Here is a 20,111-nt window from a genome sequence, read left to right on the forward strand (position 1 = left end):
GTACGCGAATGGCAGCGGCTACGGCTGCCGCCATTTGCATTCCTTATTTTTCGCCGTCTTAGTCTACGTAAATATTTACGTAGACTATGACGGCGAAAATAAAGGGGAACGCAAATAGCGTAGCGGGCGCTATTTGCGTCCCTTTCTGATTCACCGTTTTAGCCTACGTAAATATTTACGTAGGCTAAAACGGCAAATCAAAAATAGCACCCACTACTCTATTTGCGTTCCCCTTTATTTTTGCCGTCATAGTCTACGTAAATATTTACGTAGACTAAGACGGCGAAAAATAAGGAAAGCAAATGGCAGCGGCCATAGCCGCCACCATTTGCGTACGCTTTTTTTTGTTTTTTACCGGGATGTGATAGGCTACATAAGTCTTTACGTAGCCTATCACATCTCTGTAAAAAAAAAACAAAAAAAACACCAGACTGCAAATGGCGGCAGCAGCAGCCGCCGGTCGGAAGACCAGCTGCCGAAGCCGCCGGAGCTGCCTCTGGAGCCGCCGCCACCCGGAACATCAGCCCCAGGTAAGTCTCGTCCTGGGGGAGATCCGCGGGGGGGTGTCAGGCCGTTCCGCCACAGATTTCGGGGGGCCGAATGCACTGGCATTTGGCCTCACCGAGATCCGTGGCAGAATTCTCTGACATCCCTAGACATAAGAGCAATCCTGCCTGGTAACGTTTGGATACAATGTCAAGGAACATATACACACAGCTCAGGAATGAACATAACTGTATACCATGTGCTGAGCACTGCGGTTTAACTTTCTTCCAAAATCCACAGAACATTTGCAGTAGTGAGCAAACATCCAGCTGCATGAACTTACTGAAATAAGCATATGCAAAACCTGAGCATGCCCAGTGGAAGCAAGGAAAGGGTTGCCAGCTTTAGAGCTAGTCACTGTGATGTTTTCTACATGAGGCTGTTAATCGCTGTATCTACTTTTGGTTTCGTCACAGAACTGAGATCCAACCTCTACACAAATAACTTTTCCTTTCCTGCTTTTCCACAACATAACCTCTAGGTGGCACTGTGGTATAGTGCAATGTCACCATTACACAAGTAGGAAAATACAATTTCTTTTGATTTCAAAAATAATACTCCATTTTCCCCACTCTAAAAAAAAAAAAAAAACTGGGAAGGTGCTCTTAAAAACAGAGACAAAACTGGAGGTTCATGATGTCATCTAAAGAACCCATAAACAGTAGTGAGTAAGGAACCACAAGTTCACAACAAATGCCTTGTGTAGAAAAGCTCTGTAGCTGTCCCTTCAGCATCAAGACATTAGCAGGTGATGTTTATCCCCATGGGATAGAACCAGTCTCTCTGATGCATTTGGTGTTGTTGTTGTTGTTGTTGTTAAGTCCAGATAATTTATTACATGAGGAAGCATTCAAAAATGGCATTCCTTGCCCACAATCCAAAGTGGTACAGCCCATCCTACCACCTCAGGATTCTATCACCTCATAACTCCAGTATCTGTAGCGCAGACTTTAGAATACTGGCAATTAAGACCAACCATTGATTCCCTGCTGAGATTCAATAATAAGAAAAGGAACAAAAAAACATCTAGAATGGAGGTGGAGGGGACATGGACTGAACCCTCAAAGCAGTAACTTTCCACAGGCCATTACCAGGTACGAAGCCTCCCAATTCAAGTGGAAGGAAAGACAAAAAAGTGAGGATGGCTATGTCTATTGAGATTCTTTATGGCAGGGGTGCAAGATCCTAGGCCCAGGGACCAAACCTGGCCATCGTGTGGTCCCATACAAGGTTCCTGGTGCCTGACTAGTTGTTTGTTGGCTTTGGTGTTTTTAGGTGAGATTATTACTGTATTTTAAGGCTGAAATGATGTGGTTATTGGGGAGATGTCAAGATTAAATATAGACATTTTGGGTGTCAGTGAACTGAAATGGACTGGAATGGGTCACTTCACATCAGATAACCACCAGATCTACTACTGTGGACAAGAGGACCACAGAAGTAATGGAGTTGCCTTCATAATTAATAATGAAGTGGATAAAGCAGTGCTTGGATACAATCCAAAAAATGATAGAATGATCTCAATTTGAATTCAGGGTAAGCCATCTAACATCACAGTGATCCAAATATATGCCCCAAACACAGATGCTGAAGAAGCAGAAGAAGATCAGTTTGATGAGGATCTGCAGCACCTACTGGATAATACGCCAAAAAGAGTTGTTATTCTCATTACAGGAGACTGGAATGCTAAGGTGGGTAGTCAAACGACACCTGGAATTACAGGCAAGCATGGTCTGGGAGAACAAAATGAAGCGGGACATAGGCTGATAGAATTTTGTCAAGACAACTCACTGTGTTTAACAAACGCTCTCTTCCAACAACCTAAGAGATGACTTTATACATGGACTTCACCAGATGGTTGACACCAAAATCAGACTGACTACATCCTTTGTAGCCAAAGGTGGCGGACATCTATGCAGTCGGTAAAAACAAGACCTGGAGCTGATTGTAGTTTAGATCTTATTGCACAGTTTAGAATCAGACTAAAGAGAATAGGGAAGACCCACAGAGCAGTTAGATATGAGCTCACGAATATTCCTCATGAATATGCAGTGGAGGTGAAGAATAGATTGAAGGGACTAGATTTAGTAGATAGGGTCCCGGAAGAACTATGGACAGAAGTTCGCATCATTGTTCAGGAGGTGGCAACAAAAAACGTCCCAAAGAAAAAGAAAACCAAGAAGGCAAGATGGCTGTCTGCTGAGACACTGGAAGCAGCCCAAGAAAGAAGGAAAGCAACAGGCAACAGTGATAGGGGGAGATATGCCCAATTAAATGCAAAATTCCAGAGGTTAGCCAGAAGAGATAAGGAATTATTTTTAAACAAGCAATGCGTGGAAGTGGAAGAAGATGAATAGGAAGGACAAGAGACCTCTTCCAGAAAATTTGAAACATCGGAGGTAAATTCCAGGCAAAAATGGGTATGATCAAAAACAAAGATGGCAAGGACCTAACAGAAGCAGAAGAGATCAAGAAAAGGTGGCAAGAATATACGGAAGATCTGTATAGGAAGGATAATAATATCGGGGATAGATTTGACAGTGTGGTCAGTGAGCTAGAGCCAGACATCCTGAAGAGTGAGGTTGAATGGGCCTTAAGAAGCATTGCTAATAACAAGGCAGCAGGAGATGACGGTATCCCAGCTTAACTGTTTAAAATCTTGCAAGATGATGCTGTCAAGGTTATGCATGCCATATGCCAGCAAATTTGGAAAATACAAGAATGGCCACCAGATTGGAAAAAAAAATCCACTTATATCCCCATACCAAAAAAGGGAAGCACCAAAGAATGTTCAAACTATCGAACAGTGGCACTTATTTCACATGCCAGTAAGGTCATGCTCAAGATCTTGCAAGGTAGACTCCAGCAATTCATGGAATGAGAATTGCCAGATGTACAAGCTGGGTTTAGAAAAGGCAAGGAACTAGAGACCAAATTGCCAATATCTGCTGGATAATGGAGAAAGCCAGGGAGTTTCAGAAAAACATTGATTTCTGTTTTATTGACTATTCTAAAGCCTTTGACTGTGTGGATCATCACAAATTGTGGCAAGTTCTTGGCAGTATGGGGATACCAAGTCATCTTGTCTGCCTCCTGAGGAATCTGTATAACGACCAAGTAGCAACGGTAAGAACAGATCATGGAACAATGGACTGGTTTAAGATTGGGAAAGGAGTATGGGAGGGTTGTATACTCTCACCCTACTTATTCAACCTGTATGCAGAACACATCATGCGACGTGCTGGGCTTGATGAAGCCAAGGCTGGAGTTAAAATCGCTGGAAGAAACATTAACAATCTCCGATATGCAGATGATACCACTTTGATGGCTGAAAGCAAGGAGGAGCTGAGGAACCTCATGACGAAGGTGAAAGAAGAAAGTGCAAAAGCTGGGTTGCAGTTAAACCTAAAAAAAACCAAGATTATGGCAAACAGCTTGATTGATAACTGGCAGACAAAGGGAGAAAACGTGGAGGCAGTGACAGACTTTGTCTTTCTAGGTGCAAAGATTACTGCAGACACTGACTGCAGCCAGGAAATCAGAAGTAATTTACTTCTTGGGAGGAGAGCAATGACAAATCTTGATACAATAGTTAAGAGCAGAGACATCACACTGACAACAAAGGTCCACATAGTTAAAGCAATGGTATTCCCCATTCTCAACCTATGGCTGCGAGAGCTGGACCATAAGGAAGGCTGAGCGAAGGAAGATAGATGCTTTTGAACTGTGGTGCTGGAGGAAAATTCTGAGAGTGCCTTGGACTGCAAGAAGATCAAACCAGTCCATCCTCCAGGAAATAAAGCCAGACTGCTCACTTGAGGGAATGATTTTAAAGGCAAAACTGAAGTACTTTGGCCACATCATGAGAAGACAGGATACCCTGGAGAAGATGCTGATGCTAGGGAAAGTGGAAGGCAAAAGGAAGAGGGGCCGTCCAAGGGCAAGGTGGATGGATGATATTCTGGAGGTGACGGACTCGACCTTGGGGGAGTTGGGGGTGGCGACAGCCGACAGGAAGCTCTAGCGTGGGCTGGTCCATGAAGTCACAAAGAGTCGGAAGCGACTGAATGAATAAACAACAACAACAAGGCTGAAATGTGAAATCCTATGCATGTTTAGATAGAAAAAAAGTCCGATAACTTCCAACGTTCCTCAGCCACTCATGCTAGCTGGGGAATGCTGAGAGTTGTAGGACTTTTTTTTCTGCCTAAACATGCATAAGATTGTGCCCCAAACAGTTTTGTTGTAATAGCAGGATTTTATTGTTGTTTTACTGGTGCTTGTTTTACTAATATTGTAAGCCACTTGTTACTCCTTTGGAGGAAGGGTGGTGTATAGGAGCTTTAAACAAACAAACAAACAAAGAGGAATTACAGTAGCCCATGCCTGCTCTCCCAGCCCCAGCCCCAGGTTACAATCCGTAATAACACAGAGTCTCATTATTGTTGGTAGTACGTCTATGATATCTATGACAGGTAGGTATGTAGATGATAGATAGATAGACAGACATTTTGTATTGAAGTCATCATTCCTCAGCTCCATATTGTAATTCAGTCCTTTTTTCTTTTCTTTTTAAGAAGAAACATTGTGAGAAAGCATCTTAAAATAATGATCTAAAGCAAACAAAGGTGTAGAACTTCCCTGGAAACACAGAATTCATAGAAGCAGAAAATTTGGAGTCAGGTCTGACAGACTGAGTGGGAGGAAACTTATGCATGAGCAGTACAGCTCTTGTACTAGACTCTCACAGATAATTGGCATACGGAACATCGAGGGAGAGGGAGAGAGAGAGTTGGGTCTTATCAAAAGAAAGTTCAAATGAATAAGAATTATACTAGTATAGCAGCTACAGATTCCCACAGAAGATCTATTGTTTCACATAAACACCGTGTTATTGTTTTTATTATTTTCACTACAGCCAGATTTAAAGCCCAGTGACACCTTCAGTCATAACCTTTAGAAGCAATTTTTATTAATTAAAGTTTACGAAGCCCTCAAATTCCACAGGGCACAATAATCTAGCTAATTTAAAGAGGGTTTACAGGACCTGTTAACTTGTTAACTCCTAACATTCAATTTAGTTCATATTTTCTAGGACTCTTTGAAATCCATTAATTTAAGCTGCTACAATTATAATTAAGACAAATTATAGAAATTGTTGCATCCAGGCCTCAATTTCATTAGAAGGGATAAAACTTTCCTCTTGTACGCTACACAGGCTGTATTCCACCACTGCTCTTTTCTAGCAATGCAATTGAACAAGGTGAGATAATTTGATTATTTTTTATATTTTATGGACATAGAGCAGGCAAGCTCAGCAAAGAATCCTCCTCTTAGTTCAAAAAGGCCACCAGCCATATTACCTGTTTTACTGTTATTAGGAAAAATACACAATCTCATTATTTGGAAATTAACACTAAGTATTAAAATCGAGATGTATCTGTACAAATAGCTGGGGATTTGGAACCCTTTCTACCTATGAAACATGCAAGGCATCCTTCCCCAACCTGGTGCCCTCCAGATATGTTGGGCTACAGCTCCTATCATCCCCAGCCAGCATGGCCAATGCTGATGATGGGAGTTTGTAATCCAACACAGCAGAAAGGCACCAAGTTGGGGGAGGCTAATGTAAGGTTTCAGGGCAGTACCCAACTGGATCCTAACTGCTAACATAAATTACATTGTGCTAAGGACATAAAGTACATAGTGCCGGATCAGATCAAGGGTCCATCTAGTCCAGTATTTTGTTCACAGTGGCCAACCAGCTGCCCATAGCAAATCCTCAAGCAGGACATGAGTGCAACAGCACCCTCCCGCCCATGTTTCCCAGCAACTGGTGTACATTGGCATACTGCCTCTGATACTGGAGGTACCCTATAGACCTGAAGACTATATTGACAGCCTTCTCCTCCATGAATTTGCACAATCCCCTTTTAAAGCCATCTAAATTGGTGGCCATCACTACCTCTTGGGGAAGTGAATTCCACAGTTAATGTGCTGTGTGAAGAAGTACTTCCTTTTATCTGTCCTGAATCTCCCACTAATCAGCTTCATCAGATGACCCCAGGTTCTAGTATTAAGACAGGGGGACGAACACGTCTCCCAATCCACTCTCTCCACAGCATGCATAATTCTGCAAACCTCTAGTGCTAGTGTAAGGAATCTCTAGCACAATGCCAGTAATGTTAGCTGGCATGACAGGATTCCCTGGAAAATCCATCACATCAGCTAATACTACTGGTGTTGTGCCAGAAGTCTCTTATTTATAATTTAATTTATTTTCAATACTTCTATATATTTTTTATTACATTTCTATACTGCCCAATAGCTGAAGCTCTCTGGGCTGTTCACAACAACTAAAACCATAAAATGCAAGAAGATATAATACAATGTAAAAGTTTAAAAGTTTAAAACTACAGTATAAAATAAAAATAAAAACCAAAATAAGACCTAGCAGCAGTGCAAAACTTTAAAATATAGTAACAGATTTAAAACAACAAAAACTCAAAGGCTAAAAGACTATACTGCTTCATATATTAACATCCCTAAGCAGTTTACATTAAAATATGGCATAACAATTATAAAACAAGATCAAAATAATAATTACACATAGTTAAGAACATTTAAAACCTTTACATAAACATAACAATAAGCAGGGTGGTAACAGAGTCTCACTGGTCAGAGAAAGTCTGTGTAAATAGGTATGTTTTCAAGAGGCATTTAAACTTGCCACCATGTCTGCCTCTCAGATCAAAAATAGGAGTGTTCCAAAGGGTGGGTGCCACCACTGAGAAGGCCCACTTATGTACTGCTACCAGATGGCATACATTTGGCCACAGAATAACCAAGTAAGTGCTCCTCAGACGATCTCAGTACTGGGCATATTTTTTATTATGTATTTATTACTCAAATTTATATATCATTTTCCTCAGCGGTATCAAAGCAGTGAACATAAAATACAATAGCACCAAAACGTTAAATATGAAACAAAACCATACAAAATGAATCAGCATTTAAAACTGCACACTCTGCTGTGTGCTACAAACCATAGCCAACTGGGTCACACTTCAGGGAAAGCCTGTGTGATGAGCTTTAAGAAGACATCTAAGGGCACAATCCTACTCAGATAGGCGGCCGCCTCCAAACTCAGAGGCGACTGCCTATTCAATACTGGGCAGGAGAAGCATGGAGAAGATCGTTCCCTCCACGCTTCTCCTGCCCTACATTTTCGGCTAGACAGCCAATTGCGGCTGTCTAGCCGCGGGAGGGAAGAGCAGGGGGGGAAGCTGCTGTATGACACATTGGATGTGTCATACAGGCATTTCCTCCCTCCCGCCCAGGAACACCCTCCAAGAATGCCCCTTTTTGGCTGCTCCACGCTCCTCTTGCGAGCACGGAGTGTGGGGCTGTTCTCCGAGGCAGCGTGGAAGTGGGAGGAAGTTGGTTCTCCGGGAACCAACCTCACAGCACAGGCTCCAAGGTCAGTTCCCAGAAAACCAGATATCCTATGGACATCTAGCCACTGACTAGTGGCCAAAGGATTGCTCCCTAAATGTCAGAACTATGGGGGCCTGATTAATGTCAGTTGGTAAAGCATTCCAGAGGGTGGGTGTTGCAACACTAAGGGCACAATCCTATGCATGTTTAGACAGAGAAAAGGCCTACACCTTCCAGCATTCCCCAGCCAGCAGCTGACGGATTGCACCCTAAATGCTCTACTGCAAGTACTCCTGAGGCAAATCTCAGGAGCACGTGGCACCCTCAGAAGTGCAATATACATGGAAAGACAATCTGCTAGGTATCCTGCTTATGCTAGTACAACGTAATTTACGTTAATGCTAGTGCCCAACTGGATACTGCCCTCAGCCCAGAAAGCAACAACAACAACAAATCAACAACAACTTTACTTATAAACACTCTTCAACTGTGGCTTACATGCAACTCTGTGTTGGACTATCAGCCAAACAGCTTAAAGGACCAAATCTGCTTTGCTTCTGCAACATAACTGCATCATATACCTTCACATCCTTCTCAAGGCTCCAGGCCAGCCAAGTGCCCATAACTATGATGAGCACGATGTGCGAGTCTATATATGTTACAGAACCAAGAGGTACGAAGTGCACAGAGACATGTTGCTCGTTTCTAGGATGGCCCTGTCAACGCAAACAGTCTGGGCCACCATTCTTAGGGTACTGAGAGGGTTTTGTCCACACTTCAACATTATCTCCAGTCAAAACTCTTTATTTTTCCCCACATGAGCAAAAGGCACTCAGTCCTCTATAAAGGAGTAAAAACAGAGGTACATTTAGGGACAACATTGGGTTGTGGATTAATCCTCCCCCTGCCTACCATAACTCCACTGTCTGGGGTGAAAGTCAGATATTGTCCCTTCTCAACTGGGATCCAGATCTCTATCTATTTTGTTCCATAGAACTCAGTGGGAGCAACTGAGCCCTTTTCACACATTCTCCATGTACGGGTTCCACTTTGGTGTGTGACATCAGAAAAAGGAACAGTTTAATGTACATGGATAATGCATGCTATTTAAAGCAATACTATCACCCAAGAGCCATATTTAAGTCTCTCTCTCTCTCTCTCTCTCTCTCTCCCCTTAAATATTAAAATATTACCATCCCATGGCTGTAGTTTGAAAACATATTTAACAATTCATCAAGGATTCACCACTATTACATTTGCAATGTTTATTTCCTGGCTGAAAGATAACCAATTATTTACATTGGCAACCATGATGAAGGGCAAAAAAGTTTAGTTTAATATTCCCCCCCCCCCAACCAAGTCAGAAGATGCTTTTCTGTTCCCAGCTGAGTGCTCCTGATATATTAAGTCATGTAGTCTGGGTAACTTTGCATAACTCACCACCCCATGGGACGTTACACATTTTTGCAACTTCATTTGAATGTAAAGTGCTGCTTAACATGGCTACCCCTCTAGCCCTGGTGACATCATACTTGGCTCTTTCCACGGGAGTTTACTTCTCCTAAAGCTTCAGTGCATTAATAATGTTAAAGTCTGTCAGCAGTAATGACAGCTATAGCACAATAGCACCATTGGTGTAGTCATCTCACCACATATGCATATTTCAAGAGGCTGCTCTATGGGAGAAGGAATGAGCCTGGTGCAAGAGCGCATTTCCAGCGGCAGAGCAAGCCACAGAACCTGATCACTCACCGGCAAAGCAGCCTCACTCTGGAGAACAGCAAAAGAAGCAGGGGGCTGCTTAAGATAGCAAATAAATGAGGACGCCCCCCTCCTCCAGAAATAATCTTGCAGACAGCTGGGGCATGCTCATTTCTTCTTTAGGGAATTGGGCTGGTCTCGAAGTGGCAGCATCAGCTGAATATTAGAGGGTGGAATGGGGGAGATGGGCAACACCTGCACATTCTCCCATCCATTCAGAAAACTGCAGGGGAACCCATGTGGCTGATGCTCTAAATCCAAGGGGCTGTCTAGAATACCACCGGCTCGCAGCTGGAGCAGCGGCAGCAGCTGAGATCTGTAAGAAGATCTGCTCACCCTCAAAACCCGAACTGAAAGCTTCCTTGGGCATGCCAACTCCGCAGTCCCAGCCTGACTCCCAACCCTATCTGCTGCCTAGGCATTGCTGGCACGCATCGAGGGGACGGATAACAGAAACAGAGTACTGCCCCTGGAAGCTCACTGGTCATACTCATGCCCCTGCAGGAAGGGCAAAACAGGCACCTCTGGGAGCCCATCCAGTCTGAGTTTGTGTGCAAGACTGGGTGTGTGTGTGTATATGTGTGCCTGTGTGCGTGTGTGTGTGTAGGGATGTTTAGGGGTATTTGCACTGCAGTGTACTTAGCAGTATCGGGCAATTCGTCCCTGCCTATCGCCACTAATTCTCTCAGCTCTGGATCCTTTCCACAAGCTGTGGTCCCAATTCACAAAACCCCAGCAGCATGTAGGAAACCCAGTGGCAAATGCTGCATCGCCGGACTGGGGTGCTCCTTCCCTGCACACTGGCCTGTCCAGCTGTCCTACTTCCCTCTCTGGCTCCATCCATCCTCTTGCCCAGCGCCTGCGAATTCCAAGCAAGTTCCCTCCGCCCAGGCATCCGCCACCCAGCAGCCCTCATCCCCTCGCCCTCCCGCTCAGCTCCGGGTGCTACTTCTGGTCTGGACTCTGGACCGTTCTTCTGGCCCCGCTCCGATGCTCCCTCGGCCCCTCTCTCCCTGCGTCCATTACTCATCTCTTCTTCCTGGTCCTGGAAGCGATCGACCTGCCCCAGCTGCCAGTCACCTTTCCTCCTTTCCTTGGGTCCAGATTCCTTCCTGCAGGAATGGGTGCGTGCTGGTGGGACGTGCGCGCAGGCACACGCACACACGCACACACACACACACACGGGGAGTTTTCTTTTTCTCTCCCCTCGCTGCCCCCCCCCCAGCTAAAATAAAACCCTCCAGCCCAGGCAGAGGGGAATGAGGGCCACCGCGCCACGGCCACGGGAGCCCAGGAAGCGTCAGCGAGGGCGCTCCGAAGCCAGCCCAACTATCCCACGGAAGCGGGCGGCGCGGCCGGGGCGCGCTCTGCCCTGCGGGCTGGACAGCTCCCTTCCCGTCCCTTGCCCAAGCGCCGGCAGCGCCCGCTCTGCTTCAGCAGCCTCAGCGGCAGCGGCAGGACACCGCGGCGGCCTCAGGGACGCGCAGGGGGCGTGCAGAAGCCGCAGACAAACTTACTTGTCAGGAGAAGCAGGCGGCGGCGGCGGCAGGGAGCGGGCGGCGCTTCCCCGGCGTCGGCGGCGAGTCCTGCAGAGCGCGGCGCCGTCGCTCGCTCGCTCGCTCGGCGCCGCCAGCCAGCCAGCGCGGGCGCGCGCGCCGCGGCCCTCCGCCTGTGAATGGGAGCAGCCCAGCGCGCGTCGCAGGCTCCGGAGCCGCCGAGCAACAATCGGGCATGCTCAGTCGGCCGCCCTCCTGCGGGTGGAAGGTGCCACTGAGCGGGGAAGGCGGGGAGAGAGGAGGGCCCGGAGAGGAATGGAGGCGACCATCGCCGGGCGAGCTAAAAATAGACGCGGGCGAGGATGGGTGGGAGGAAAACGAGAACAGCTGGAGCTTAAAGAGACCCGAGCCGGTCTGGAGGAGCGCCGCTCTAGGGGAGAAGTGCAGGGCCCGCGGGGCGGGGGGAGCTGCATCGCCTCGCCTACCGCCGACTGCACGCAGGGCGAGAGAGATGCTGCCTCATGAAGCAAGGCATTGTGTTGCAAAGAAGGACAGTGTGAGATATCTGAGTGGCCGTGTGTGTGTGTGTGTGTGTGTGTGAGAGAGAGAGAGAGAGAGAGAGAGTGAGTTGGGGGGGGGGAGAAAGAGGGAGAGAGCGAGAGAGAGAGAGAGAGAGAGAGAGTTGGGGGGGGAGAAAGAGGGAGAGAGAGAGAGAGCTCTTCCTTCCCTTTATTTAAGCCAATATGGCAAAATAGGACTTCTGAGGCAAAACAAAGATAAAAATGCCCAGGGAGTTAAATACGAACACCTTACACAGTTAAGAAGATAGATGGCTTAGATAGATGTTGGAAATATCTGTGGTTCCGTGGAGGAGATTATATGCACGTTTTGGGGACATTGTGCTGAAATTAATTCTTATCCGAATCTGGTCATGTTTTATATGGAGCGGGTAACAGTTTATAAGCTTCCCATGGATCCGCTTAGGATATTCATTGAGCATTTCAGGGCACAATCTTATGCATGCTTAGACAGAAAAAGGCCTACAACTCCCAGGACAGCACCCTAAGGATTGTGTGGGAAGGGTGGATGTGGAACTAGCAATTAATCTTTTGATAGTGGCAAAAATCTCAATTTTGGAAAAGGGGTATTACCTCTTCTCTGTCTGATTGTTTCTTTAGGATCTGGGATGTGGCAACAATGCTGAAATTAACTTATATAAGGGCTAGAGAAGGCCAAATGTTTGAGGATAGGTTTATTGAAAGATGGGGTGTCTTTGTCATATTTTGGAATGGTAAATTTAGAGATAATGTTTGTCCATATTCATTGTTTTTCCTCATCTGTTTTTGCTGTTGTTGTTGGAAGACATATACTGGTCTTTATGTTAATTTTACATGTTATTTTATATGATTAAATAAATATTGAAAATGCACAACGAGTACATAAATATTATTATTTAGTAACAATGCATCTAGAGTCGGAAGATCTGAAGTCTGATTACCTTTCTCATCCCAGTCTAACACCACACACTGAATCCTCTCCCTTTGCTCACATTCTAACAACAGTGTTTGAATTGTGCTTAATAACATGTTTTGAAGTTGATGAGCTGGGGGGGGCAATAACTGCACAGATGTTATTCAGTTGCTGCATGAGATCTAGATGTCTTTCCTCAAGCTGCAATACTTCTCTCAGCATTCAAGCTGCAATATTTTTGTCACTGGGAAATATGATTCCAACCCCTCCCTACCTCACTACCATGGTTGGGTCATCTAGACCTTATCCCAATGACACTGCAGCCTCTCACAGATAAGTAGGTAGCTTCCATGTTGCAAGGTAACAAAGCGATAACACCACAAAAGCCTAAACCGCAGCAGTATTCATAGCCTCAAAGCCACAACAGTAAAAGCTCTGCTTCTTGTCAAGAACATCCTGACCTCAGGTGACTGTGGCATAGAAAGTGGAGCCTCTGAAAATCATCATCATGGTGTGAGGACACATGTCAGATGAGCAAGTCAGAGCCAACTGTGGCATCATTGTCCCATATGAGGAGTTAGCACAATTGATCAAATGTATGGCTCAATCAGCACCAAATTGAAGACACCAGTCACAGTCTGCAAAAGGTGAAGTCCAGTGATGTCACTGGGAGCTCCATGCCTCTTTGCATGGAAAGCAACTCAGCTGACAGCAAAGTTACAATTCCATGTTACTTGCAGGGGCCTGCAGAGGATGTCCAATGCTCTGTGGTTAGATTGGCCAACCAACCACGCAGGCCAGATTAGGCCTGTGAACTGATGGTTGCCCTCCCCTGCACTAAGGAATCAACAGTCCAACAGTTCTCTGCTGGAGCTGGGACTGAAGGGTGGGCCTTGATTTCTGCATGAAATTCCACAGCACTATGGGTTCCCATATGCATCTGATGGGGAGCAGAAAACAGTTGGAGTGTTCATGCAGTGAACCCTCATCTTATGCTCAACCTGCATATATGTGTAAATAAACCTTATACTGCAGAAATGCCACAGGTTTCTGATGACCTCCTTCTGAGGCGACTGAATGCTGAACCCATGTCATTTTCCCAGCCTTGATCGCCCCTCTGGCTCTGACAAGGACTGGCTCTTATAGTCTGGCAGAGCAGACTTCCTCCATTACCCCAGCCTCTGCTGTTCCAGGGCCTTCCAGGCCAGAAGACATGGCTCCACCTGACTCCTCAGATGCAGGGAAACTCCCCTATTACAGCCTTCACCACCACCCACCTGTTAAGAAACAAACTCCTTCTCTGAGGGCACCAGGGGAACTGCAGGTCTTGATCAGCTGGCCTTTGTAAGGCTCCAGAGAGCCTTTGACTGTTGCTGATTCAAACAGCTTTCCTTAAGCTAGCTAACCTCAGCTAACTCGTAGCTGCCCAAGGTCCTGAAAGACCCTGCCTGGTCTAACCTTGCCTTGTTATTCAGCAAACCAAGCCAAACCTAACTTTGTTGTTGTTGTTGTTCTGTCGTTAAGTCGTGTCCGACTCTTCATGACCCCATGGACCATAGCACACCAGGCCTTCCTGTCCTCTGCTCTCTCCTGGAGTGTGCTCAACCGATTGGTTCAAAATTGGGAAAGGAGTACGACAAGGCTGCATATTGTTGCCCTACTTATTTAACTTATATGAAGAGTACATCATGAGAAATGCTGGGTTGGATGAATCACAGGTCGGAATTAAGAATGCCAGGAGAATTATCAACAACCTCAGATATGCAGACGATACCACCCTAATGGCAGAAGCAAAGAGGATCTAAACAGCCTCTTGTTGAGGGTGAAAGTGGAGAGTGCAAAAGCTGGTTTGAAACTCAACATTAAAAAAATTAAGATCATGGCATCTGGCCCCATCACTTCCTGGCATATAGAAGGGGAAGAAATGGAAGCAGTGACAGATTTTATTTTCTTGGGCTCCAAGATCACCACAGATGGTAACTGTAGCCATGAAAGTAAAAGACGCTTGCTCCTTGGGAGGAAAGCTATGGCAAACCTAGACAGCATAGTAAGAAGCAGAGAAATCACCTTGCCGACAAAGATTCGTCTAATCAAAGCTATGGTTTTCCCAGTAGCAACGTATGGCTGTGAGAGCTGGACTATAAGGAAGGCTGAGCGCCGAAGAATTGATGCTTTCGAACTGTGGTGCTGGAGAAGACTCTTACGAGTCCCCTGGACTGCAAGGAGGTCAAATCAGTCCATCCTAAAGGAAATCCACCCTGATTGCTCATTGGAAAGACAGATACTGAAGCTGAAGCTCCAATATTTTGGCCAACTAATGAGAAGAGAAAACTCACTGCAAATCTAACCTGACCGGATGCAACTGGACTTGACCTCACTTGACCCAACTTGACCTAGCAAGACCTGACCAGATTTGACATGACTGGATTTGACTTGTCATGACCTGATGTGACAGACTTGCCTTGACTCTGTTTTCTTGTAAGTACTCTGCCTTTCTGGTTTCAGCACTTTGGGCACCTTGAACTGAGCAGGACAGGATATCCTGAAATTTGTCACCACATGGAAATGGGATCCACATGCTTAACAATATCCCCCCATTTTTTGTGCTCCTGTGTATCTGATGGGACATCTCCTCCTGTATGCCCTATCACAGCCCTTGAAATCTCCTGGAAAATGCTCTTTTGGAGACAGCATCTGCGTATCAGCTCAGAACACAATGTGGAAATGTAGGATGGCATTCTCAATCACAGTTCCCTGTCACAGAACTTTTCTTGTGAGCCATTTGTGTGACCTTACCTGCTTGCTATATTTGAGAGACAATGCAAAGCATTCTTGTTTTGAGCTGTCTTTAGTGGCCAGAGTTAAGGGAGATGGTTAATTTTGTGGCCTCTATTTTTATTTAGTTGTGTACTGGTTTAATTGCAATATTTTATGGCTTGGCTTTGTTTATTGATGCATTGTTCCGCTTCTTGAGCACTGGGCCCACAGTTTTAATATTCCCCAAAAGAAAAGAACAGTTATTTGAAATGAAAGCATGGACAGAATAGTAAAACATGTTTGCATCCAACAGGAAAGGGTTAATTCCATACATGCAGATGATCCTCTTCCATGCAGTGTAGGCTGGTGGCTCCTATTTCAGTGGGGAAGTAAATCTGCTCTGGGTTTCAGTCAAAATAAGTCATACCTCTATAGGAGCTGTCCAGGGGGCTAAACCCTAGCCCCAAAATGGGTTCAGAACCTTGGATAGCTCCTTTGGGGTTGTGACTGGTTCTGACTGAAATCCAGAGCAGATTTACCATCTCACTGAAATAGGAGCCACTACCCTCCACTGCTTACATGTACAGGAAGCTGATACTTAGAAGGTTCCCCAGGTTCAATCCCTGACATCTCCAGTTAAAAGTAAAAGTACCAGGTTGTGGATGATGTGAAAGAGCCTCTGGACTGTTTGCCTGGACTGTTCCTGAGTAGACAGTATTAAGAAAGACAGACAAATAATTTGACCAGGTATAAGGGAGAGTCCTATGAGGTCTTACGGTATCTCTTACATATGATGGGGGATGGCAGTAAAGTTTTCAGTCTGTAGATGCCCTATAGTCATTTCTAGTTTCATCAGATCTCTTGTATGCTGAACAAAGAAGTCACTTTAGAAATCATCTTGAAATATTTCAGTGAAATCCTTTGGCTTCCAGATAGACTCCAATCATCCCATTTCATTGTTCAAGTAGGGTACAGATACATCATGAAGTATCTAAAAACTTTTTGACTCTTTTCTTCTCCATTTTCTGTTAAAAAAGCAAGACATTGTAAAGCTGTGCTCTCTGCTACAGCACTTTGGGTTTTACCGTGGGATTTTTATAGTTGGCCGGAGAAATACATTTTTGTAGCTAGATGGCCAGAAAGACATTTTGGGGGCTGCTGAGGCTACAGCTGCTGCTGCTTTGCGGGACTATGGCTCTATAGTTCCATACAGGGATGTTGTAGAAATCCGCAATGGAACCAAGTGAGTTTGGATTTTCATGAATATGACCCATGAATTCTGCAGCAGACCAGCCTTTCCCCTATTGGGCAGATTCTGCAGACTTGAGGACCGGCTTTCTAACTTCCCCGCATTTTGTGCAAAATTTGTCATAGAAAAATACACACACAAAAATTAAAAATGGCCAAAAATGTGCATTTTCCCCATAGCTGAAAGCTGAAAATGCCTATTTTAGGGGAATCTGTGTATTTTCACACATGCAAATGTGCACAACTGTGAATTTGTGCAAAGATGGAAACAAACAAACAAAATCTGATTCCTTAGATGGCTGGACAACAGAATGAAAGGTGCCTGATAATTGGTGAAACATAGACAGAACAGAATTTACACAATCCATACATCTCTAGTTCCATAACAGAATTCATGGCCACTGGCTTAGGTAGCTTTAAAAAGAGTTCATGGAGAATAGGTCTATATGGTGGCTATATGGAAACTCTTCTTAGGGGTGGAGGACCTCTTTCAGCCTGAGGGCCAAATTCCATTTCTGTTAAGCCCTTGGGAGCCACATTCCAGGTTGGGGGGGGGGTGAAGGCAAAGGCAGCAGGAAAAAAGACAAAATGAGTGGGGCAAATATATATATATATTTATATAATATTTTAGCTTAAAGCTCTTACTGCCAGGAACTAAGCCTCAGGAGAGGCATTCCAACCTTGTAGAAGCAGAGGGTGAGAGCACACAAAAACCAGGAAACTACAAAATGCTGGATGGATGGAGGAAAGGAATGGAGCCAAGGGAAGGGGGTTTGGCCATTTGGGGAACCCCAGGAGGGCTGGACTGGGACCCTGCATTGAGGTTCTCCACCCCCTCTAGTTTCAGAGGGGAAATGCCACTGAATACCTTGTGCTGACATGTTTCTGATTGCCCCTGGAATTGCTAAATCTCCATTCCACAGGCACTGCTTGTGGAAGGAAATCAGTAGGGCACAACAGAAGTGCACCATTGGGTACTTCCCATTCTTCAGGGGAAGGGGAATGTTAAGGATGTGGTGGGGTGAATCCCAAACATAGCCAGATGGAGACTGAGCATGCTCAGTGGCCCATAGAATGCTGATTGGGGGGCGGGGAGAGAGAGAGAGAGATAGAGAGATAGAGAGAGAGAGAACTGGGTGAGAGAGAGAATGGAATGGAGTGGCAGGAATCATGGACAGCAACACTCCATACATATACATATATTACATATAGATATACATACATATACATAAGCAAGTGTGGTTGCTTATCCTCCACGCTATGCATCTCTCTCTCTCTCCCCCCCCCCCATATATGACAAGGATCCATTTTGTACCTAGGCTGAGGTGAAGTATTTCCAGATTTCCACAGACATTACAGGGATTTATGTATTTCACTACCCTGTAGATTATGGTTTCAAGATCTCAAAAGGTACAAATTAAGCCCCCCTCCCCAAATCTCAGGTACAGTAGTCCAGCCATGCTCAAATTATGAGTGGAGGGTGGAGGGAAAGGGGCCCTTAATGAAATCTACTTGACCAGCCCCCAACTCTCCAAAATATTTATCCAAATCATCAGAAAAGGTAAAGGGGCACCAAGACCATTCACTATAATTTGAGTACTGAGTTACAGTGTAAAAAGCAACATGGAGTTCCAATAGAAGAATACTCCTAAATTTAACACTGACTGTATAGGCCTAGTTTGGAGACACTTTAATCCTTATGACCGAAGAATAATACAGCAATAATCCTACTTCAATTTGACAGGCTACAATGGTTACATAAGTTTCTTAGTTTCACTATCAATATTCATCAAGTGTGGCTAAAGGAAGCCTTTACAGGCATGACAAAAATAGAAAAATTTATTCCACTGTTAACTCATGACTGCTCAAATCCTACTCCTAATGTTGTACTTGGAGGAGAAGTGGATCGTAGAGGTCACTGAGCTTACCCTTTGTTGCTATTACTACAGCTCAGAAGTAGGAAAGGCTTTGATTACTGAACACCCTCCTCTTTAATTCCAAGGGCAAATTGATATGAGAAGTCTCATGACAAGAGAAATGCAATAGCTTCCTCCACTCAGCTGGGTGGATGACACATTTTCATATCTTGTACTTCTTAACACAGTGCATAATTAACTTTAGTGTTGATGCCCACTAATTTTTTTAACCATTTTCACTTCTCAGACAATCAGCATCCATTCTGTTATTGATGGGATGCCATTTTGCTTCCAGTTATAACTGCAATTCTAGTGGCTGTTAGCAAATTAATTATCATTTCCTGATCTTCTTGAGGTACCTCATTCTTTACATGTCCAAAAAGATCAATTAATGGATTGTAAATCAGATTATATCTTGTCATTTTATTGACATTTTCTCATCTCTTTCCCAACAAAGATCTTAATACTTAGATAAGACATCCAATATATCTACTCTCACACATCTGCATCCTCAACATATATGCACCTGGATATATACAACTCATATATACAACTTGTTTAGGTATTAAATATAATCTAATAATGAGTTTGTAATACCCACTAGCTTTGATGGATTTTAAGAAAAGATTAGACAAGTTCACAGAGGACTGGAGGTCAACCAACAGCAATGATAAGTGAAGAGATCCTCCATGTTTGAGAGCAGTATGCATAATTGAGGAGCTCAGCCTCATTACCAGTTTTAAGTATATTCCTTACCATTACTCTGAAACATCCAATGTACCTGTGTAAGGTGTGTCAAGTAGAGCTTGAAAGACAGATGCTAAGAGGTGGTCTTCCTTAGTCATCATCAGCAGATGGAGTTAGTGCTCATCTGCAACCTCCAAATGTATGTAAATGTCTCACTGTACAGCGGTGGACATCAAGAATCAACATGGCTGACCCAAGGATTGTAGAATCATCGAATCTAGGGATGTACGAAACCCACTTACCTTTTCACGGAATCTTTCCCGGTGGGGGGGATGGGGGGAGGTGCTCCTCCCAGTCCTCCCCCCTGGAATACTCGAGGGCCGTCCGCAGCTGGATTTCCAGCCGCAGACAGGCTGCTGCGGACACAAATGGTGGCCGCCATAGCGGCCGCCATTTGCGTCCAGCCAGGCAGCTGTGATAGGCTATGTAAGAATTTACGTAGCCTATCACAGCTAACCCCCCCCCCCAAAACCCAGTGTATGCAAATAGCGGCGGCTACAGCGGCCACAATTTGCATTCCCTATTTTTCGCCGATTTATCTTACGTAAATATTTACGTAAGATAAATCGGCGAAAAATAGGGAACGCAAATGGCGGCTGCCATAGCCGCCGCTATTTGCGTACGCTGGGGGTTTTTTTGGGGGGTAGCCGTGATAGGCTATGTAAATTCTTACATAGCCTATCACGGCTGGAAGGATGGCAATGGCGGCGGCAGCAGCCTGGCCACAACCGGC

This window comes from Heloderma suspectum, chromosome 4, assembly GCF_057233095.1.
Source record: "Heloderma suspectum isolate Gila_16-S chromosome 4, 16-S_ref, whole genome shotgun sequence".
Classification (NCBI taxonomy): Eukaryota; Metazoa; Chordata; class Lepidosauria; order Squamata; family Helodermatidae; genus Heloderma; species Heloderma suspectum.